Consider the following 24,622-nt stretch of genomic DNA (forward strand, 5'->3'; position numbering starts at 1 on the left):
ACATAGCATTCCAATTTTGAAAAACAAGATATAATTCAGAGACAGTGGCTTACAAGCGTCATAATATTTTAGAGACTATATGTGGGATATTTTAGGGTTGGAACTGAATTAATCTGGAGCGGTCCCCTCTGGGATTCCAGTGGATTCCTCCAGTTGTTGCAGAGTGTGCCCGGGATGGCAACACTTTAGCTGATTTATATGTACCCACTTGTCTTCCCCTTCAGCCAAACTGCCTTTGGGGATGCGGATCTTGTATGCAACAGGCGAGATTTTGTCTATAATTTCAAACGGTCCCTTCCATGTAGGCAAACATTTTCGCTGTTTGGCCTGGTTCCTTTGGAAATTGTATAGATAGACCCGGTCCCCCACAGTATATTCCTTCCTGGTGGTCTTCAGGTCGTAGTGAGTTTTCATGCTATCAGCTTATCTTTCTAGATTCCGCTGAGCATAGGCAAAAGCATGCTGAAGGTGTTTCCTTAAATTCTCCACATACTCATGAGTTGTGGAGGCATTTATCAGTGTCTGCTCTTGGGTCCTGTAGAGCAGATGCTGGGGAAGCACCATCTTGTGTCCAGTCATCAACTCAAATGATGACGGGGTAGATCTGATGGCCATTAGGACCAGAGGTAGTCTGATATCCCAACTTGGCTCAGAATCTGCCACAAACCTTTTTAAGATGCTCACAATGGTTCGGTTGTATCTCTCCACTGCTCCAGAAGAAGCTGGCCTGTAAGCAATATGTAGCTTCCTTTTAACCCCCAGTATCTCCCACATCTTTGTCATTACTTCACTGGTGAAATGGCTACCTCTGTCTGACTCAATCCTTTGAGGTAGCCCAAAATGGGAAAAGATGTGGTTAATCATCAGGGCAGCTGCTCTGTCTGCCTTGCAGTTTGGGGCCGGGAGACATTCCACCCACTTGGTAAACAAGCATGTAACGGTCAACATGTACTTGTTTCCTCTAGACGAGCGAATTACAGGGCCTACAAAGTCGATTTGCAAATCTGACCATGGCAGTGTCATCCCCCTCTTTTGGAGAGGTGCACGGTGTGTGAGGGATGATGGCTGAAATTGTGCACACACAAGACACCCCTTCAAGTATTGGTCGAGGTCCTGCCCCATGTGTGACCAGTATGCAACCTCTCTTAAGATTTCCAGTGTTGTGTGAAACCCCCTATGACCGGCAGTGGCCGCATCATGGGCGTGACTTAACATCAGGCTTCAGAATGAGGTAGGGACCACCCACTGATCATGGCCAGCTTGGGATTTCCTTACCAACAAACCGTCTTGGATTTGGAACCTTTTTGGACATTTTATCAACACTCTTAGGTCCTCTTTCCCAATATTAATCGGTATCCGTCAGGGGAAAGTTCTCAGGGTCCTCAATGTGTTGGTAAAACTTACCAATTATTGGATCCCCCTTCTGAGCTGTAATCAAATCAGCATCAGGGGACACCTTACTCCATTGTGCAGTTGAAAGATCATTGTGAGCATTGGTCTGGGACCTAGTGATGTCTGTGACCTGGATTTCCCACAACAGGGACTCTATTTCTATTAGATCCCCTTGGATGGCGCCGGTTTTGGCCAGCTGATCAGCTAAGTCATTTCCAGTTTTGTCTGGTCCCTCTACTTTGGAATGACCCTTGATCTTTTTCCAGTAGATGGTCATCCCATTCGATCTGACCAGATCATCAATATTTTGGATTAACTTCCCATGTTTCAGGGGTTTGTTATTAGCACATAACATGCCTCTGGTTTTCCATTTGACCAGGTGCTCCACGAACCCGTTCCGTACATAATCCGAATCTGTGATTATGACCAGTTCGTGGAGTTGATGTTGGACAGCAGTGAGGATGGCCTGATGCACAGCCATCAATTCTGCCACCTGACTTCTTCGGGGACCAATTTTGTATCCAGCGGAGGGTTCTGGGGACTCATTCACCCATGCATTCCCTACGCTGGCCACCAGTTCTTTCTCCCCGTTGTTGTCAACATGGTACGAGCATCCAGCCACATAGACAGTGGGCATTCCCTCACACTTGTCTTCTTCAAAGACTTTGTGTGGGGAATTGAGGTATGCCTCCCTGTTGTCCTTGATTTTTCGACTTCCGTCCTCAGGACAGTTTTCTCTGGCACAATCATGCAAGTCAGCCAGGCCTTGCGCGAGGGGACTCTTCTTGTTTTGGCCATATCTGACATCTACAGGAAAGCCTTGCATTGACAGAATCCAGGAAGTAATTCGGGAATTACTCACATTTCCTGCCCGGATTCTGTCACTTTGGAGAATTGCAGAGGCTGGTGTGGAGTCTCCACTATGATGTGTTCCCCCTGGATAAACGGGCGGTAATTCTTCAATGCCCACACCGTTGCCAGGAGTGCCTTCTCACAATCATTGAATTTTTCTTCCACAGAGGATAAAGTTTTGCTCGCATAGGAGATTACTTTATTGACCTTGTCATGCTTTTGGTATAATACTGCCGTCAAGCACGTATTAAAGAACCCTGTCTCCAGGAAGAACTCCTTGTTTCTGACAGGGTACGCTAGGTAAGGCGCTTGGGAGAGGCTTCTCTAGAGTGGTCTTACTGCCTCGGATTGTTCTGGACCCCATTCCTACTTGATCTCCCCCTTCAGGAGATGAATCAGGGGTCTAGTGATCTCTGCGTAGCCCTCAATGAACTTTCTGCTGTAATTAGTCAGTCCAAGGAGGCTCCTTAGTTCCCGCAGAGTTGTGGGATCCTTCAGTTTCTGGAGTGCTTCCACTTTCTTTTCCTGGGGACAGAGACCCTGAGGAGTAATCTCATGCCCCAAGAGATTAACACGGGTTCTACACCACTGTGCTTTCTGAAAGGAAAGTTTTGATCCGGCGGCCCTCAACTGCGTCAGAACATAACAGATCTCCGCCATGTGTGCCTCCACAGATGTACTTTTGATGAGGACATCATCTACATAAGCCAGGTTACCCCTCGCACCCAGGTCGGGCATGGCCTTATGTAAGAAAATGTTGAATTCATTGCCGGAGTTGAGGTATCCGAAGGGAGTCTGGGTCCAGGTGTACTGCTGACCCCCAAAGGTAAAAGCCAGATTGTATTGGTCCTCCCTACTGACAGGCACGGTCCAGTATCCATTGGTCAGGTCTATTGCAGTGAATACTTGTGACCCTTGAATCTGGGCCAGCCCTTGGTCAATGTAGGGCAGAGGCCATCAGGAAGTATGGACCCGTTTGTTGAGCTCCCTAAGGTCAGCGCAGAGTCTCCACTGGCCGTTTGGCTTTAATATTCCCAGCACCGGATTATTGAAGGTGCTGTGTACTGGACGGATTATTCTCTGGGACTCAAGGTTCTTAATTATTTCAGTAAGGGACTCCATGGATGCGAGAGGCAAATGATATTGCTTCACAAACACTGGAGTCATTCCAGGGTCCATGGGAATTATTTTGGTGTGGATGTCGGTGCGACCACAGTCATATGAGTCTACCGCAAAGAGATCTTGGAAATCCAAGAAAACTTGTTTCAACTTTTGCTTCTGTTCCAGAGTCACGCAGGCATCTGCTAGGTTGGCCCTCTCTTCCACCATCTGCCTGAAGCCTGGAAAGACTTCTGGCTTGGCTATCTCAGCGGCCTCCTCCAGCTGGGTGGAGAAGTCCCTGGTCAGAGTGCTAATTTGGACTGGAGGCCTCAGGTGGGAAAGGCAGCCTTCATGGACCTGAAAAATCACCTCTTCCCTCCTGAAATCACAAGTCACATCTTCCTTACCATAAGGGCAAGAAGTGTACACCAGGAAGTTCCCCCCATGCCAGGTGAAAATCCTGTCTGATGTTGTGTTGTAATCACTGTCACTGTCAAAACAGTCCTTGGGGATTGGTCCTAACAGTTCATTTCCTAGATCAATGGAAAAATGTTGGTCATCAACCGCCATTCCAATAATGGTGCCTGCGGCTAGCGTAATACTCTTTAAGTCGCTGTTATCCACCTCTATTGGAATGGTGTCATTTTCTATATTGACTAGTGGAGTTGGGTTTACCCCCAAACCTTGCTGTTGGAGAGAAGCATTTAGATGTATATAAGCATCAGGGGTTTTCAATTTTTTGTCCTCTTTTAACCTTGACTTACAGGGAGAATTGTCAGGTCCTTTCTGGGATGGTGACTTCCTCTTTAAGCTGAATTTCAACTGCATAAGGTAGCAAATGAGCTGACCTAAATGCTTTTTCTTGATCATCAAAGCCCATGGGATTATCCGCTAATCGGGACCTAGCTTTGAAGTTTATTAGGTCCAAACTAATGGCAAAGCGATTGAGAATGTCACCGCCTAAGTAAAAGGCAGCAGTGACGTCTTGCACGACCCAACAATTATGAACTATGCTCTTGTTGCTAATGGAGATTTTGAGCATACACCTGCTTGGCAGGAGATGTTTCGAATTAGGTGCTTCCAGATCCATTTCCCATTTGTCTATCAGTTTGAATGTGGGGATGGCTGGATCTTTTGGGACTTGGCGGAACATGGCTTCTATAATGAAGCTCTTATCATTGTTCACACACACTCGAGCGAGAACAGAGTCCTTCCCATCATTTAACTGAACAGGGATGAACAACTGCTCTCCAATTTGCTGAATATAAGCCAGGCTCTGAGCTGATTTCAAATTTTTCTGGACTATAGGAGTGGGAGTGTCTGATTGTGGATTGGTAAAGAATTTCAGAGTGTTTCCTTCCAGTGTGGAATACCACCTTAAACTGGAAGGAAGGTTGATTTTCAGAAATAGAGAGGACCCCCCATCACCAGTCTGTTGTCCTACTGCTATTACTGTCACGTCTGGAATTTGGTTGTTCTGGAAGTGAAATTCTACTTGGTCAGATTTTTGTTCAACCATGTGACAGGTGCCATTTAAACTAACATGGTTGACACTCTGTTTTAATTTTATTGGTCGGCTAGTCTGGGTCCAGAGGACCTTGTTTACGCAATCTATTAGGGGTGACAACCTTCTCAGGAGGTCATTCCCTAGTAAACAAGGAGTGCCCCCTGGAGTCACTACTATGAACGGGTGTTTCACCTTGTGTCGCCCAATTTTAATGTCCAAGTCTGCAGTCCCTTCGACGGGAATTTCCTTCCCGTCAAAGTTCTGCAGTTGTCCAGGAAGAGAGGTGAGAGGAATACAGTAATTCTCCCCCCTTCCTGCATTTAGTTCATCAAAGGCCCTTTTGGACAGAAGGGTAGCTTGGGATCCAGTGTCCACCATTGCCAAAATTGTACCCTGCCCCTGTACTTGTACCGGGGCATAGTACCTTCCCTCCTTCTCCTCAAGGGGGCACAGATAATGCACATTTTTGGACAACTGGTGGGCTAACTTTCTGGTTTTGGACATTGCTAGCGAAGATATTTGGGCAGAATTCTGTGGAGAGCCTGGGGAATCTGAAAGAAAAATTTGGCAACTGGAAATGGTTTTGGGTTCTGGGCCGCTCCCTCCTTTTTGGAGGCAGTCATCAGGATGGGTTTGAACCAAGGGATTTTGGTATTGTCGGTTCTGGGATGAGATGATGGGCGGCTGTAGCTCAGTCTCCACATCTCCCCAGTCTGAATTGGCATCCCTTGGGACCCATGTTTCCTTGGGAGGAGTTCCCCCATCTCTGAAGGAGAAGATCCTTTTCCCAGGATCTTCTGAGGATCCCTCTCCCTCAAATTGGAAGAACTGTACCTCCTCCATAAAGTGGGTCTGTTTGGGTCCTTTGTTTCTCCTACCCCCCCTCTGCTCCTTGGGAGGCAGGCTTTCAGGGGCAGGAAATTTTGTTTCCGGTTCCTGGTTTTCCAGGGGCTGTTTACAAGTTGAGAAGGAAGCTTCATCCAAAACTTTACACCCCCCTTCCCCCCTTGTGCCTCCTCCCTGGGAACCGGTGGGTTATCGGGGTGCTGCCCCCGTCATTGTTCTGGAGCACCAGGTCCAGAGTTTGGGGCATTCTGCGGTGGCATGCTCATCTGAGGGTTCTGTTGAGCCCTCAGTATGTGACCCAGATCTCGTGCCATATTTTGGACCTGGCGCTCAAGTTGTGAAACCCGCTCAGGCTGATACGGGGCTCTATTTTCTCCCCTGGGCTGATCCCGGGAAGGGTAGCTATCCCTTCTCTGGTAATTCCCCGGATTGGGAAGATTTGGGTACCCCTCCATCCTTGGCCTCCCCTCTCCCGGATTAGGTTGTCTGGACTCAGGGAATTGGGGAGAGAAGGATGGATGATTTTGGGGCTGGACATTGGGTGGATACCTGGGGAAAAAGTTCTGCCCAGGATTTGGTGAATTTCTGCCCTCCTGGGGGAAGTTAGGAGGGAAGTTCCCTGGGTCAGGTGCTTGGCTGGATCCCCCCCCTTGGGCTGGAGGAGTCCACACATAACCCAGGATTGGTCGGTTTCCCTTGTAGCGGGGACTTACATAGTCAGGGGAACGGTGGACCCCATTTGTGGGACTACCTCCTCGACTCCCTGTCTGTGACTGGCCCGAGGGCCTTCTGTGCTGTGAATTATTTGGTGCAGGCAGGTTTTTAGGCCCCCCATCTCCAAATCCAAAACGGGGCAACCTTTACCTCCGCCACCTTGGCAGCAGCAGGGGTGCTGTTGGTTTTGGGGTTTTTCTGCACATTATTTTTATTTTCGATGGGCTTCTGCACCTCATAGATCCGGGTAGCCTGTTCAATGACCCAGTCTAAAGATCTTTTCTCATGAAAATCTCTCACGAGCTGGGTCATTATGTATTTGGGTAAGGCATGGAAAAACGTATTGATAAATTCTCTGCTTTCCGTGCGCACCCTTCTGGTGGTCTGCGCCAAAGCACGCTTTAATTCTTGCACAAACTCTTGTGGGGCCTGATCCTCCCCACATTGCAAATTGTAGGCTGCCTTGCGAGCCTCTTGAGGATTTCTGTGCACAGAAAAATGTTTCAAGATGGCCGCCCTGTATGTGGACCACCTTGAATGGTTTTGATCCTCCATCCCTGCAAAGAAACTGGAGTATTCTGGTGAGAAGGTCCATTTGACGTACTGGATGCAGCTACTGCTTTCCTTCAAATGGAAAGTCTCCATCATTTGCTCATAGAGCTCCAAGTGTTCCCAAACAGAATAGTTGGCGTTCTTATGATAAGGCGTGATGACACTCCTTATAGCCTTTATTTGTTTCAATGGGTCCTTAAGCAAGGCCCTTTTTGCCTTATTGGCCTTTTTGGTTCGGGTAACCCTGGTCCGTTCATCCTCTGACTTAGAAGCACTGCTCCCAGAGGTGCCCGTCTGATCTTCCAGGTTTTCCCGAATTCTTCGAGCCTGGGAATGGCTGGCAGAATGTGGGGACCTGGTCATCTGTGTCCTGTAATGCTCAGAGGAGTCTTCAGATCCCTCCTTGCTGCCAGGATTTGATGGGTACCCCCCCACTGACCTATCTGGGCAGAGGTTTTCAGGATGCCCTTAATGGGCCTACTCTCCTGGGGTTCCCGACTAAATTGCACTGTGCTTGGGTGCCCATACCCAGATGCCCGCCCATCCATTCCTGGGAGGTACTGGCCTATGAGCCCCATACTTCTAGCTGGATAGTAATCTGCCATCCCCGTGGCCCTGGGCTCATGTGCGCCAGGGGACATGGGGGTGGCAGAGTCCAGGGACTGGGAGAGATGAAGACCTCTGGTACTAGGGCTCCTGAGGTCATGCTCAGGAGTTTCTCTTTCCCAGCGAACCTCATCTCTATCCGCCCCTGCTCCCTGTTGCAATGCAAGAGCCTGCGCTTTCAGTTCCTCCGTTAAGGCCTTACTAGACTCTATCAGTCTCTCCTGCATCGCTACCTGTTGCTGGAGCCTATCATTGTGCTGGCAGAGAGCCTCATTCTCTCTCTGTGCCTCCTGATTGGTCCTGGAGTACTGGGCCAGTCTTTGCTGCAGGAGGGTTACCTCCTGAGCTGTGTCCCTATTGGCCTGCCCCTTTCTTGCCAGAGCATCCTCCACCCTCCTGGTGTGCTCTAACAAGTTCTGGTGTTCTTTTTGGAGGTTACCCAGTCCCTGGAGGGCCAGGTGATTTTCTTCCATTTTCTTTTTTAAGTGGCAGACTTCCTGGCCTAAGGTATCCCTTCCCTGACTAAGAGCCTGCATCTGTGCCGCCAGGTCGTCCCTTTACCTTTGGAAGGCACCAGCTTTCTGGTGCTCCTGGTCAAACTCTGCCTGGGTATCCAGGTCTTTCAAAATCAGTTTATTGCTCTCTGCCTCTTCCCTATCTAGGTGGCTTTGCAGGGTGACTACCTGCTCAGCACATGCCCTATTGAAGTCTAACTGTTGCTCCAGCGTTTTCTGGCTCTGCAGTAGGGAGTCCAAACCTTCTTGGTACTCCTTCTGCAAGGCCAATAATCTGGTATCCTGGTCCGCCTTTTCCTGTTGCAGCACATCCATATCCTCCTTTATTTTAGTGATGTACTGTCTGCTGTCCTTTTCTGACTCCTGGCTCCTGAGCAGCCTCTGCTCAGAAGAGTCCAGTTCAGATTGGGCCTTCTCTAACGCCATCTGTTGCCTATTTGCCAGATCTTGGCCTTCAGCACATTTGGCCTGCATGGCTCCCATATATAGGTACAAATATGCCGCTATCCTGGCAATCTTATTATGTTCATCTTTGGCTTTAGGTGCCATATATAGTTCACTCAGGGCCACATGTAGGGGACCCTGATCTCTCCATGTTTCTGACCCTGTTTCAGTGACCTGTTGTGCAATTGCCTGCAACCAGACCGTTTGGTCCTGATGAGTCCACTCACCTCTCACAAATAGCTTATGTAAGAAGTGCTCTCTGGCTATTTTGATGTCTACCAGTGTCGTCATTCTGGAATTTGAGTTCCTTCCTGACTTACAGAAGTTTGTATTTTATTTTTGCAAAACAGACCGTTTCCTTAGAGCGTTCCTTTGAGGAGTGCTTTACAGCGTAACAAAGCGTGGTGATCCGACCGGATGTATGTCTCCTGTCAGTTAGCACACTGTATTAATCTGCACAAGTGATAGATCTAACCCAGAATCTCCGGCTACGAGCCCCCACTCTGTTAAGCGGCTTCACTTCAACACTACAGCTAAGTCAATGCCTAGTCTGGGATGCTGAGGGAAATCCTTATTGATATATTTTTAGGTCCACTTCATGTACTCTGGATGACAACACTTATGTAACACCCCTCTCTTAGAATGCCCCTAACCCCACTGAGCCAAGAAGTAGGTCTGTTTTGCAAATTTAAAAGGTTTATTTGAGAAATATAACAATATATATCTATCACACTTTTATAATAAATTATTATTGGATATCACACTTAAAATATGACAGTGATCAACAATGGATAATGTTCTACTGGTAAACTGATTTGGTTACTTAGAAGTAGTATAGAGGATGAGGTAGCTGAAATGCTTTATGCTTTCAAGGAAATGCAAGGTGGAATAAATGCAGTACAGAAAATAAACTGATATGGTTTCACAAGAGATAATATGTTCACTTTTCCCCTGGTGGCAATTCACCACCCCCTATATGCAATGCAAGGAGTTGGAAGTAACACACACAGTCTTCAGGAATATAATCAAATACAATACGGAATTCAGTTCCCCCCCAGCAAGCTTAGACAACAGGTATGCTTTTTAAAACACGGGCAAGAGTGCTTTGTAATGTGGTGGCAAGGAAGTGAAAAATGCTAAAATTGCTTTTAATTCCCGATAGGAGGTTCAGGGTGAGGGGTGGACGCTTTAAATCAGTTCAGGTCAGCCCTAACAATGGTTCAGGGATGGTTATTAGGTTGCAAACAAATTTTAGCAGTTCAGGCAAAAGCGGCTATCTTTTTACAGATGACGAAATCAGGCCAAATCGCAAATCGCGGTAAATTTTGCGAATACGTAAATCGCGATTGCGGTAAATGTATAAGGAGTAGGAAGTGAGCTTTAAAATGAAAGTTAAATTTGTTCCTAGCCCAAACGGTTCAAGAGATACGGACGATTTAATAAAGGTAGATTTTCGGATTTAATGTAAAACTCAAAATGACAGGTGACAGCTTACAGCTGCAGAATTGACGGGTGACAGTTGTGCAGCTTTAAAAATGACAGATGACACGATTTCTAGGAGGCTGTTCTAATTAGGTTAAAATAGTTTGGATTAAATTGGGTTCTGCACAGTTCTGGTGGATACTCACTCCTAATTTTGAAATGAATGGGCCTTGTCACGGATCTGGTCAACTGGACTTCAGACGGTTCTGCTCACAGCATCTGGGTCAGCTCTGCTCTGCTGGTCTAGCCTCTCTGGATACAGCGGCCTCTGGTTCTGGATACTGCTCTACTTTGCGGTCTGGATCAAGTGGATTCTGGATGCAACACTGCTTTCTGGGTACTGGCAAAAGTTCTTGGCAAAGAATTCAAACAGCTCGCCCGGCTGCTGAATAGTTTGGTTAGGTTTGCTGGATTCTGAAGGCCTGCTGAGAATACTTTTGCTTGCAGTGGGCCTTCTAGGTTCTGTAGTCTATGGGTCTCTGGTTCTGGTCTCTGTCTGGATGGGATGTCGGCCGTCAAAATGCTCCGCAGAAATGGAAAATGAATGTCTCTACCTGTCCCAGCAGTCTCTTTTTATGTGTTTTGGAAGTGGGTGTGTGCGTGGCATAACTGAGCCTGCCCCTCTCTACTTGTCATTGGCCCAATTCTCCCCTCTCCCATGATTGGGGGAAGGAAATGGATTGTCATCATGATGAGGTCTGTTTATGGGTCAGAGGATTCTCCCCTGGTCAATTTGCCCACAAATCTATATTTGATTCAAATACATATTTCCCAGATACACAATTTGTTGAAATTACATGTACACATTATATATTCCTTATGGTCCATGCTTGTCCGCCTCTGATCTTCCTGGGGGCTTGCATTCAAAAATGACAACATTTTGCGCTTTTTGACTGGTTTACCAATATCGGACATTTACCAAAAATTACACACATGTGCGCAAGGAGTATGGACATTCATTGATGAAGTGTCAGATTTTTAACATGCAGATATTTGGAGTAAGACCCTATTTTCCGCTAGCAACCCCCCAGAAAACACCACAGGGTCCTGACACCTCTTAAAACGTGCACAGAAAAATCACAAGAATAATGATATTACTTATATAATTTTGACAAGTCCGTACTATGAATTATCCATCTTTTTTAACTTATGCCCTGGTCAAAAAGGGGTGCGGCTTCCCACATCACATGGTGGAATAACTGGTTTATCCACTTCCCCCAAGCTCAGCTGGCTCTCACAGGCACTTCTCCTCCCACTTCTCCCAAGAGGAAGCCACTTTATGGCCCCCCCAATATAACATTTGCCTGAGTGGAGGACAAGGCTTTGTACAACCTCCTGCAGGTGCCCCTCCCCTAATCTAATCAGAGAGGTGTCATCTCCTTTTGGTGGGGAAGCAGGAGGCAGCCAGGCCTGGGAATGCAGTTTGATCAAGTTTCAACTCCTGTCAGGGGTTGTTGTCAGGCAGAATTCAGCTAAATGTCACTTTAGTTCCCAGTTTAAATCACAACTTACAATTTTTACATGTACATTAAATAATGACTTCCTTCAAGTCATTTCAGAATATAGTTTTACATTGTATCCACCTCTTAGCAAGTCTTTCCTTGGCCTGGTTTGGGTTCCTCTGTTCAGTTTTACACAAACGTCTGGTGGTTTTAAAACCCTGGCTTTCTGATAGTGGTGAGTACCGGTATTGCATCCATTTTTGGGATCTGTCTTGAATTACTGCATTTCAATAGAGTGGTCTTTTGCTTGATAGTATAGGACCCTTGCTTAACATTGTTTTGATGGCATTCTTAAAGTAGAGTGGTGATGTGGAACCCCCCACAAGAAGGTTGTATCTTTGGAGTGGTCTTGTGCCAACTGCGCAGTTCTCCTGGATTCTGGCGTGAATGTGGGCGGCGACAGCTCATCCCCACATCCACCCAGTCTATTGATTTAGTTTGTTCTGGGATAGAATAATGGGCGGCGACAGCTCATCCCCACATCTACCCAGTCTAAGGATTCAACATGGGTCACAACCCTTGACACATCCTGCCAACGTCTGCTCCGGGCTATGTTAGCCAGCAACACGCGCCTATTCTCAGTGCAGTTTGCTTCAGAGTGCAAAGCACATCAATCGACAAGCGAATCAGAACAACGACCTGCAGGATCATTGATTTTCAAAATTGATGTGAGTGTTGTCATGTCTGTCCAGAAAACCCATTTGGAGAACGGGTACATTTTGCTTGTCTGGGGAATGGAGCAATACGTGGAGACACCTTACAAGTATTGTACTGGGGGAGAATAAATACAAATTTTTCATGAGACATTTATAGTCCTGAGTGAAATGAGTTAACCATTTCAGATTGATTTTCTCGACATGAAGGTAGTATTCACAAACATGTTAAACAGTCACATAGTCAACTGGACGAGGGGAATTGAACACATGCATTTCCCAGATGTGTGTCTGGTTAAGATTCAGGGCACATTATCTACCAATTATGCATGCTATATAATCTGTGCTAAAGACTCAGTGGTACTCCCCGTGCACATCAGCTCCTGTTTGGGTGCATTTCCATAGACCACTTGATGATTTCCACTACGAAGCCAAGGCCAGTAATGGGATGGCGAATATAATGAATTCTGCAATAAATAAAATGTGCTCAAGGGTTGAAAGCATCACATTATGTTATGTCACTGGGGCAATACATAAGTGCACATATATAGATTAAGGACAACCAACATTAGTCATTTGTAAATGAAGGTAGGCGGTACGGTCAGCTGCGCTCAGTAAGTGACCACAATGGATGAAATGCTAGAGTGGAAACAGAGAAATTGAGGGACAGAGGCAAGTTAGCCGTAAGGTGAAAATGTTAGCTAGAATGCTGATGTGAGGTAGGGTAAGAGGGTAACTTGGAGCTGAGGAGGTAGGCTTTTAGTTTGGTTTTGAACAAATCCATGTGGACTGTTTCTCGGAAGTCCGGGGGAAGAGAATTTCTTACAAGTGGACTAAGATAGAAAAAAAGCGGGGGAGGTGAGGAGCCACAATAGTAATGGAGGAGGCAGAAAGGAGATTACGAGAAGGCTTGTAGAGTTGGACAGAGTAGGATAGATATGATGGTGCCTTACTGTGGATCGATTTGTGAACATGGAGAAGAAATTTAAATCTGTTGTTGTTCTTCAGAAAGGAGGAGAGCTAAGAGGTTGGAATTAAATACAGATGGAGTGGGAGTAGTTCTCGGAGAGAGAGTAAGAGCATTTCAGAGTAAGGGAGCAGGGAGAGGAAGAGAGTGGAAACAAGAGGGAACAGAAGAGGCATGAGAGGTGGTAAGGAGATGACTGAGGATGATCGTAGGGAGGGAGGGGGAAAGTAGGGAGTGAGATGGGCCAATGGGTAGGGTAGGGCAGGGCTGTGTAAAGATTAGAATTAGGTATTACTTTGCCCTCTGTCTCATAGATAACCAGTCTAACTGATGATGGGCTGGGAATGGGGAGGCGAAGCGGGGAAGGTTGAAGAGTGTACGAACAGCAACAGTGAGTACTTTGTCAAGAGTTGAAAAAAGCATAGTTGGGAAGGTCATAGAGTAGAATTGCACAGTAGTCAGATCCAGAGAGTACTAAAGTGAAGATTAGGGACTTAGAAGTGTTGAAGAGAAAACAAAAATTTATTATTTGTCTGATGTTGATGATATTAAGTCTGGCCTGAGTAGCATAATTGGAGACAAAGAGCGAGAAGTTGTGAGAAGGTCGAATGAAGATAACACCATGGTTGTGAGCATAAGCAGAGTAGGGAATGTAGTCAGGAGAGAAGAATAGAAAAGAGGGACAGGAAGGGATAGCCTGTTTGGATGGGAAGTAGAGAACTTCAGTCTTAGTGGATTTGAGCATCAGCAAGTGGGATGCCATCCATTATTTGATGGCCGAAAGACAGACATTTTTGACTGTAGCTGGTCAGATAATGATGGAAAGAAGATCTGATTATCGTCAGTAAATAGCTGATAAGGGAAGCCATAGGAGGAGATCAAGGTACCAAGAGTATAGGTATGGAGAGTGAAGAGAAGGGGACCCCTGCTGACCCTTGAAGAACACCAACAGTAAAGGGAGTGAAAAATGAGGTATGGCTGTTCCAGGACACCTGGAAGTGTCTGAGGGTGGATATGAAACAAACCAAGAGCAGGCCTTGTCCCTGATGTCTAGGAGAGATAGTGCTGAGAGAAGGTCAGAATGATTAATGGAATCGAAGGCAGCAGAGAGGTTGAGAAGAATCATAATATATGAACAGTTAACATGTTGAGCAGAAGAGATGTAGTTGCTGGCATTGAGTAGAGCTGACTCAGTAGAGTGCAGAGATCCAAAGCCAGATTGAAGAGGATTCAAGACATTGTGTGCAAGTCAATGAACTCAGTGAGTCAGTTGAAAACTTCATGCTCTAGGATTTTGGAATAGTGAGGCAGAAGAGAGACACCATGAAAGTTGGCAGAACAGCTAGGATCTAGGCCAGATTTCTTAAGGATAGGTATGACAGTAGCCAACATGTTTGATGATGGAAAAGTAGCACTATAAAGAGAGGAGTTTAAGAGGGAAGTAAGATATGGAACTACACTGGGAGCTATGCATTTCACTATGTGGGCACATGAAGGGTTAGCCCTGAGGACAAGGTAATGAATCTCAGCAGGGTTAGTGGGGGCAAAGGAAGACATTGTCACAGGAGAGGAGGGTAAAGGTGGTGGCAAACAGTGAGCATGTGGGGGGATAGAATGTAATTTGCAAGGGTATTGAATGTTGGAAATTGATTATGCAAAGTTAAGAGCTAGATTGTTATAGTAAGATGGCTTCGCTGGTTAAAGGCTCATTGCTGTGATCTGTATTTGATCTGCAGGTGACAAGTTTGAATCCCAGCAAGGCCAACTCAGCCTTTCATCCTTCAAAGGTTGATAAATGAGTATGTGTCATATCACTCACAAAACTTGATGCTAATTGAGATCCTCCATTTTACTCTCAATAACAATATATTAATTTTCAATAACCAATTGTATTGTCAAAAACAGGGACCATCTAACAACACTTTGGGCCTCATTACGACCCTGGCGATAAGGGATTACCGTACCCGTACCGGTAATCCCTTAGCGCCTGATTATGAGGTCCCTTTGCAGGTTCCCACCTTAACGGCTGGTTTTACCAGCCGTTAAGGAATGGACCCGCAAAAGGACCTTGGTGCTATTTACGGTACCACAATTTGCGGTACCGTAATTACGGCCTTCCCCATTCCCATTATGCCCTATGGGGCAAAAATGGGAATGGGGAAGGGCCATGGAGGAAGGGGGAATTACCGCCCCGCCAACCTTGTAATGGGGTGGTAATTCCCCCTTTCTCCATGGCGGAGTCGGTAAGTTACCGGCATGGACCATGGTGCTGTAAGCACCATGGTTTTCCGCCTGGGTCATAATGACGCCCTTTAACTCACTACAGAACATACATGTGATGTAATGGATCCCTTCTTAAATTGCACATGTTGCATTAATAGGCTCATGGGAAATCTGGTGCCCTCTCAAGAGATCAATAATAACGTCTTATCAATTCCCAAAGCTCTCAAGCAAATGAACCTATATGAGAGTTGCATAAATAAGAGAGCACACCCATTCCATACTCTCATATGATTACAACCCAAAACTGCTGCCATCATAATTATAGAGACCCATTTCCTGCAAAGTTGTTTGTTTACCATTAGACCTCAAAGAAAATATGAAAAATCCTGGTGTGGGCTGTCCGCTAAATTAATCTTTAACTATCTTGGTCAATTGCTTTCCAAAAAAATCTAAAATAATTTGGCAAGAAGTAGTTGACTTCAAGAAAAGAGGCTCAAGTATATCTGGACGAGCACAACACATACTAAAAGTGTTGACCCTAACAATAAGGATAACATGCTTGAACAACACACAATCTACCTACTATATTCAAGAGATATCATGGTAGACCAAATGTGTCAAACAAAAAAATCATATTTAATTTAATTTAATTTCATGTAGTTATTGTATAATTCCTTTTGCCATGGGTATGGCCCCAAGGTGCTGTCCGAAGTATGGGAGCAGTAGGAGGTTCTGGAATGTGCGTGCATAATGGCCATTAAAGGTTATGAGGGCTTGGAAGAGTCCCTGATAGCTCCCCATGTCTAATTCGCATGACTATGGGGGAGAGATGTACACTAGGGAAATAAGCTGAAGGAGGGTGTGTAAGAGGATAGTTAGTTATGTTTGTAGTTACAGTTCTAATTATTTGTGGTGAAAGTTAGTTACATTGTTATGGCAACAGTGTTGTGCAAAGTGACATTCGAGGTGTATGTGAAAGCAGATGTGTTCAGGAGTGTGGCCACGCCTTTGGCTAATTACAAAAGCATGGAGTGTGAGAGGAAAAATGCATTGGTTATAATCAAATGAAAGCGTGCAATTGGTACATTTGCCAACATTCTAAAACATTTGGCTTCATAAATTATGAAGATATATTCTGCATGCTTCCAGCTATCATTAAGGGGCTACATTCAAGACCCAACTTAACCGTAAAGGTAACATTCTAACAACACCTGCATTCCCTGTAGTGGAACACATTCTACAATCACCTAGAATTCATAACATGGTCACCCTCAAAGACTCGACTAAGTTCAGCACCCTAGTCAACTACACAACCCTTCCAAGTGCTATACAATGGCTATCACAACACATCCTCTGGTGCAAAGGCTACAATCTGTGCAATACATTGGTTAAACTCACAAAATCCTGCGAGAGCAACACCCAGGCTGCCCACCTGAATTAATCCAAGTGCAGCACAATGGCCAACCGCACACGTCTTCTAAGTGTATTATGTTGGCTACCCTGATGGATATTCACAGGGTAGAAAGCCTTGGTTGCACTTACAAATAATCTAAGAGCAAATGAAAAAGCCAACACGTTGGACACCCTCAGAAATGCCTTAAGTGGAAAACATTGTCAACCCCACCACAATCCATCTAAGTGCCAAACAACGTCTGCCCTCAGAAATACATCTATCAGGCTATATAAGGAGTGCAGCAGGTATTCTACACAATGCTCTGATTTGAAGGTAGTAATGAAGAAGTGGAATTGAGCACAGTAACGGCTGTGCTTACCGTCTGTACTACCTTACCTTAGTTGTTGCTGTAGGGTGCTGTGTCAGGTGTCCATGGGTGAAAAAAATCAGGTCTCCCACCCATTGACCCTTTAAATTACCGCCCTATCGTGAATTCCCCATTCTTATTGAAGATCCTCGATAGGTTTACGTATACGCAAGTGCTTGATCATCTGAGATCTGTTAAGATTCTGAATAAGAGACAATCCAGCTTTAGGGAAAAGCACGGGACAGAGACAGCTATGCTGAACTCAAAGTCCAGACTCCTACGGCACTTGGACCAGGGCAATACCAGTATGCTGATGTTGTTGGATCTGTCCGCTGCCTTTGACCTGGTGGATCATACTGTTCTGGTCACCAGGTTGAGGGCGCTGGCAGATTTGCAACATCGGCAGCCTGTTGGGTCAAATCGTTCCTCGAAGGACACAAGTGGAGAGTAAGCAGTGATTTAGCAGATGCTAATGCCAAGGAACTGTCCCAAGGAGACCCATAAAGAGCTTGTCTCTCACCTATATTCTACAACATTTTTAAGGGGCTATTTCTGGACTTCCTGGATTTTAATGGCATTGAATTTACGAATTATGCCGATGACACCCAACCTGTTAGCCCCCTTACCGGTGTCTTCCTAGAAGATGAAACAAACATTAATAGGATTTACCATTTTATCCAAAACTGGATGTGTGCCAATGGTCTGCCATTAAATACGAGTACAACCAAACTAATACTCATGGGGATTGAACCGAAAATGTGTAAACTAGAAAGCCAGTATACTCAACTCCTGATCAGAGACTGTATCATAGAGATTCAAAAGAAGGTAAAGACGCTGGGGGTATACCTGGACTGCAACCTTAAAATGAAGATGCAGGTTAGCAGTCTTGTGGCCTCGTCAGTCAGCATATTACATAAAACTTCTGTCCAATGCCTGACTTTTCTTATCAAGAACTAGGAGGGAAATTTTAGCAAGGGCTTTGATAAACTCTAGAATAGATTACTGCCACAGTCTTCTGATCGGCTTACCTAACTGTGAGATGAATAGATTGCAAGTGGTGCAAAACAACACAGTCAGAGTTGTGTTGGAATGTAGGAGATCAGATCATATTTCCGAGGCTAGAAGAGTTTTACATTGGCTCCCAATTACGGAAATAATTCTCTTCCAGTTATTGATGATCTCATTCAATTGTATGAAAAATTCTGGCCATGGCTATCTCAAGGACGAGTTTGTGCCTAAGGCTTGTAAATACAGCCTAAGATCAAACAACTGCTCCCTGCTAACTACTCCCACATACAGGCTATCACAGGTTAAAACTGGAGCATTTTATTCAGCGGTGCCTATCTCCTGGAATGGCCTGCCCATAAACCTCTAGCAGAGTATTCAGAAAGGGCCTGCAAACCCTCCTGTTTCACTTAATGCCTCTGCCTATACCTGGAACCCTCTAATATCCTGCCCTCTACCTTTTGTCACTGGTTTATAGCTGTTGTTGTGTCTGGTCAGCGCCCTTAAGACTCTGGGTCAGTGGCTGTGCTATATAAATAATAAATAAATGATCAGTAAGCAGGGATGGGAGCTGCCCAAGAAGGGAGCTGCCCGTTGTCTCAGGCCCTTAGCTGGCTGTCCAGGCAAGGCTGCCCTGGGTGTTGCTTATAATCATACTAGCTAGTTCCAGGTAGCCAAAGAGGGGAAAGGTGTGGGGTGGGGAGATGGGGTGGAGGAATCAAGGGAAGGAAGATGGTCACAGTGAATACACACAGCATCGCAAAGCTAAATATGCAGCATGTGTAGGGGATTAACTTACCACGAGGTGAAATTCTCACATGGAACTGGGCAAAGGCAGATATTGTGCTTGCAGGGACTGGAAAGAAAAACAGACATGCGCATACAGCAGAGAGAAAAACAACTTCTTATATCATTATAGCTGGCATCTTGTGTGAAAGTCTGCCATCTTAAAATCCACTCATGGGTTCTCACCATGGAAGCTCCCTGAAATGTAGTGTGGCGGCCGGAAGTCATCACCCATGGGCAATAGCCACAAAACGACATAAAAACAATAGCCAACTATGAACAGGCAAAGCTCATCACCTGTGAACCAAGAACTGGCTTTGCATACTGCTGTAGTGGTACTAACTTGTGATCGATGCTAGCAACTGTAAAATGGCACAAGTTCCTGGGCATATAATAGCAAATGCCTAATGCTTATATACAAGCCAAACAGTTGGTTTTGCCAATGCTTGTTTTTAACCGGACTTCAGTGAAGGACACACACAGCCAAATAACTCCTTTCCTTCAAGAAATAGAGCACATCCAAAGTAAATACTTTGGAACTGAAGTGGGATTAGAAAATTCAGTAACTCCAGAAAACATTAGCAAAAACCACACAAACAGCAACCTCTTAACAAACACATACAAAAAAGAAATAGCCAAGTTTTCTACAGAGATAATTTTTAGTAGGCATTCTGTTCTGTCTGTTCAGAAAAAAAGAAAGTTTGGGTTTGAAAGTTCTGGAATGTATGTGCATCTGTTGTAGATGGGTGTGTGGGTGTGATTGTAGAGATGAAGAGAGGGCTGTGTGATTGTGTAGTGGGATGATAGGTTTAGTTGGGAAGGTTGTAAGAGTACAAGTCTGTGGAGGTGTGAGGCGCTTGGGTTAGTGAGTAATGGACTGGTGGTGTGATTGAATAAGTAGCGACATGATGTTTTGAGGAAAACAGTGGTTGTTTTAATGGTGGTGTTTAGATGGGAATATAAAGAAGGTGAACGTTGCAATATAATGAGTAAGAGTGAAAAAATGTTGTTGATTCAAAAAGAATACTCTAGGCTAATATATAGTAAAAGTACATTGTTATAATTAAATAAATGCAAATGCTATATTAATTTGCTTACTTTGTAGTATGTAAAGGGTGTTTTTTTTCTATGGGTGTCTTCGGCAATATTTGTTTCTGTAATTGTAAAAGAAATTGAGCGGGTATATGTGTTAATGGTGAAGTACTCCTAGTAAGCAAGGTTGTTATTTATGAAGGTAGGAGGAGTTGTTGGGGAAAAAGAGTTAATAAAGTTGTGCTATAGTGTATGAAAGCATGTTAACTATGTTGTTAAAACAATTGGAGTATTGGTAGTGCTGCTTGGCACATTAGGAGGAACAGGGTAAAGATGGGTGTGAGAAAAAGGTGCAAATCTAGGTTGTTGTGTACTGTTGATTTTAATAGCAAAAGTGCTGTGTTTGTGGTGTAATGTATTTGGAATATTTTGCAGTATTTTAAAGAATATGAAACTGTGGCCAAATGGTAACACAATGGTGTTTTGTTGTTGCAGCAGTGTTTGGTTTCTTATAGTACAGGTTGGCAAAGAAGAGTACTTTACATGTAAGTTGAATTTTGCATATGGATACTTTGGTGGTACACAAATGTTCTGTCAACATATTAAACTCCCTCACACCAATTGCCAATTAAAATGTTGTACTCCACTTTTCAATCAGCTTTTCCTTTCTTTTAGAATAAAAAGTACACACGTGCTGCTTTAAATGCACACATGCATTTTATAACTTTCATGAAAATGCTCCTAAAAATAAACATTTTTAATTGCACAGTATTGTAAGTAACTGCCACTTGATGTGAGCAGGTGCTGAATACTGCAATACATGGCATTTGCTAGAGTGGTTAAAAAGAGAATATGCTTATTGAGAAGCTTATTACAAGGTAAGTGGCAGGCACTCTGTATAAATACATTGGCAAAAGAGAGAAAAATACTTTATAAAATATAATCATACCTGTACTATGTCTTCTTAGATGCAGATGTTGTTGAATTTGAGAGTAGAAATCTTGGAATCTTTCACAATAGTTTCTGATGCAGGTGTCTGTGATTAACAGGAGATACGTACTCATAGAGTTTAAGAATACTTCTGAAGTGTTGAACTAAGATGACAGGGTTAGGTGTATTGTTTTTGGATGTGATTGGTGGATGGATGTGTGACAGTTTGAAAGCAGCCAATGAGGGATTGTTTCAAACAAGAAAGTCGGACCTGCATGGTTGCAGTTTGCCATTAAGGATTTCTTGAAAAGCCTAATGGAACTGTTTCCAACTATGTAGATTAGTTTTTCTGCAATTAAACCCAGGAAAATATTGAGATATTCAAATACCTTCAATCTATACATGGTAAAAGCTAGGAAACATGTTAATAAAGATGTCTGTGCAGCATGTCTGTCCAACATGATATTTTCAATCTCAAAAGATGCCATCCCTGAGGCATACAAGAATGCTTCAGAGATGGCATCTTTTGAGAATGAAAATATCATGTTGGATGGTGTAAATATTTTTTGGAGCGATGGAATGCTTTTTAATGATTTTGGTAATCAAATGTTTCTTTTTAATGTTATACATATTTGAAAATGGTCATATGAACAACTTGCATGGGAAAATGTGGAGTGTATAGTAAAGCATACTAGCATAGAAAAACAAAAAAGCTGTTTTAAGAGCCCCGATTGTAGAATACATTTTTTAAACTTGATTCTAAATCTCTGGACCCACTTTAATTGCCCAGGCTGTCTGCGGACACTGCACGTGCCATCCTCCTCTTTTAATTATTCCAGGCATAGAAAGGGGACTGCAGACAGTCGTGGTTATACACTGACATCAACAGATCTGCCAAACAGGTTTCCTGGGTGTGGTGCACAGGAAGAGAGGGTAGCAGGATTTTATTTGGTGAGTGCTCTGAAGATGGCTATGGCTATGTCTTTGAGGAAGCAGAGTGCATGGATCTTGGGAGACTATTGGATCCATTGGCTGAAGGTGTATTATGAGCTCTGTGGATTGTCTGAGAATCTTTCATTTGATGAGTTTCAAGTTGCATGGTATGGAGTTCGAGAAATGAAGTGGGCAGAATTCCTCCCATTTTGTGAGAATATGGTTCACTTGAAGCATCCGGATATCATTGTAGTTCACTGTGGAGGCAACAGTTTGGGCTAAGTTACCGGAATATCATTACAGTTTGCAATGAAGGATACATTTGGAAAGTTGATGGCAGTGGGGGTCATTCCGAGGTTGGAGGTAAGGAAGTGCCGATGCCAGTAATCCCTTACCTCCGTATTCTGAGGTCCCTTTGCGGGTCCTTCGTTACCTCCTGCTTTTAGCAGGAGTTAAGTACGGGACCCGCAAAGGTACCTCAGAGGTAATTACGGTACCGTAATTTACGGTGCCGTAATTACCTCCTTCCCCATTCCCATTGAGCCCTATGGGGCAGAAATGGGAATGGGGAAGGGCAAAAGGTGAATGGGGAATTACCGGTCCCTCCAACCCTGGAATGGACCGGTAATTACTCCATTCACCATGCCGGATTTGGGAGGGTTTCGGAGGCAACCATGGAGCTAATTACTCCATGGTTATCTCCAAACCCGGAATGAGGCATAGTGTTTCCACATTCGAAAATATTTTTTTCTCGGATAGCTCAGAGACAAATGTGGATGTGTTCAAATTTATTTTGTCCACAAATTGAGAAAGCAAGATGCAATGTGAACAAAGTTGTATGTGCCTTTTTTTGCGGGATGTTGGCGTGACATCTTTTCATAATGAAAATATCAAATTTCATTTTGTCAACTTTTATTGAAGAGAGAGCTTGCATCTGCAACTGATATGGGAAATCAGATTTTTCTTGAAAATGTTCAGAATGCATTCCAGCAGTTTCCGTGAATACATAAAAATATGGATTGAAGTATTCTTAAGAAGTTGAATTAAACAAAAAGGAAAAAGAGAAAACAAAATAGAAGTGTTTTTTTCAAAGTTAGAAAAACTAATTAAGTTCTGTAGAATATTTGTTAATTTAGTACATGCAACCAAATAATCAAAAACATATGTAAAATTCAAAAAGAGAATAAAAGGTTCTTTTAAGAGTCTCAATTTTTTTAAACGAAAAACAATTCAAATGATTTTAATTCCCCCAACGCATGCCTGGAATTCTCTAGATGTCTGAACACATTTGCACTGTCTGTGGACTATGCAGGCTGCAAAAGGGTCCTGTGATTTTATTTCCTCAGTTCTATTTTTTAACTGTGAAAGGTGGCTCCTAAAGGAACTGTTTTTTTTAGTTTTTTTTTTACAGAAGGTACAAATTAAGGTGGGGTGGGAGAGGGCAGGATGGGAGGGGAAGGGGCACCAACCACAGAGACAAAGGGGCAGATGGACAGAGCAAGATGTTGGGTGGGCTGTAAAATTAAGGTAGGTGGCAGTGTTTCTCATGCTCCTTGACTGCAGCCTCGAAAGCACTTCAGAATTGCTCCCCCATGCAGATTGGAGCTTTACAGTACAAACATAGTATTCTGACCATCAAAAATGAAGGGTCAACACTGTTCTGAAAGACCTGCGAAGTCGCCTCCACGATCCTCTGGAGTATTTTGTGTGGTGGCAGGAGCGGTCAAGGAAGATGGGGTAGGGGCCACCGGTTCCCTGTCATTTCATCGACTGTAGGAAATTTTATGTTTTTTTAGTATTCTTTACTGAAAAAAGTCATTGAAATTGTTTATTTTTTATTTTTGGGGGGTTCCCCAAGCCTCCCATCGCCTATTATTTGTTTAACTATTCACTACCTCATCACCCCTTATATAGACATTCCCAACCCCCATATATTTCAGTTAGTTTTTTCTGTTAAGAATACTCGTAAAAAAAGACATCAAAATTCTGACCGTCGATGAAAGGATGCTATACCAACCTGTTTCTCCTGGGAAAAGAACTGCCTTTCTCAGAGCACCCAAATGGTTGGATCTGGTGTGGCGGTGCATGGATGTGGTCCGATAGGATTACAGCCCAGGATTTCTGCGACTGAGTACGTCCCCGCACTCAGTGCATCTGACCTTGGCCGCCTGAGCCTTTGCTACACCCTCGATGGTGGTGAGAAACCACCACACCTAGGACTTACTTTGAACAATGGAAGTAGGTCCTTCCTCTACCTCATATTGCTCTTCCTCTTCATCCTCATCTGCATCTCCCCGCCTGTTCCACTTTCCAGGCCCTCCAGATGTTGATGGTGGTGGTGGTGGGGGTGGCTGCAGAGGTGGAATGGCCATAGCAGATGCTATTGGAGCAGATAATAAAGTCTACAAAACATATCTGGACCGCCAGAATGAAAATAACCAAAAGTAATGGTTGGGTCCCTTCAGAGGAACCGCCACGGACCTCACGACTGTCCGTGGACTACCAAGTCGAAAATAGGCCTTGGAAAGTGGTAAAAAGTTGACAGATCAACTACGAATGACTCTAGGAGGTCTGGAAGGGTAAACCTCCAACTTGAAACACCCTAAAGTAGACGTAAATGCAGTTTTAAACCGTCCGTACAGCACGGACCCCATTCATGGGCTGGACATCGTGCAGAATGGTTGCAGTCACATGATGATGTCCTCGGATGTCCAGGGCACTGACGTGTGTCCGCGGACACAGTTCAGAAAGAGCCAGAGGGCGCATGCGCATGGATATCTCTCAAACGAGCATGCTGCCCCTAGACTAATTACAAGTGTG

This window comes from Ambystoma mexicanum, chromosome 9, assembly GCF_040938575.1.
Source record: "Ambystoma mexicanum isolate Mex_15411 chromosome 9, UKY_AmexF1_1, whole genome shotgun sequence".
NCBI classification, from domain to species: Eukaryota; Metazoa; Chordata; class Amphibia; order Caudata; family Ambystomatidae; genus Ambystoma; species Ambystoma mexicanum.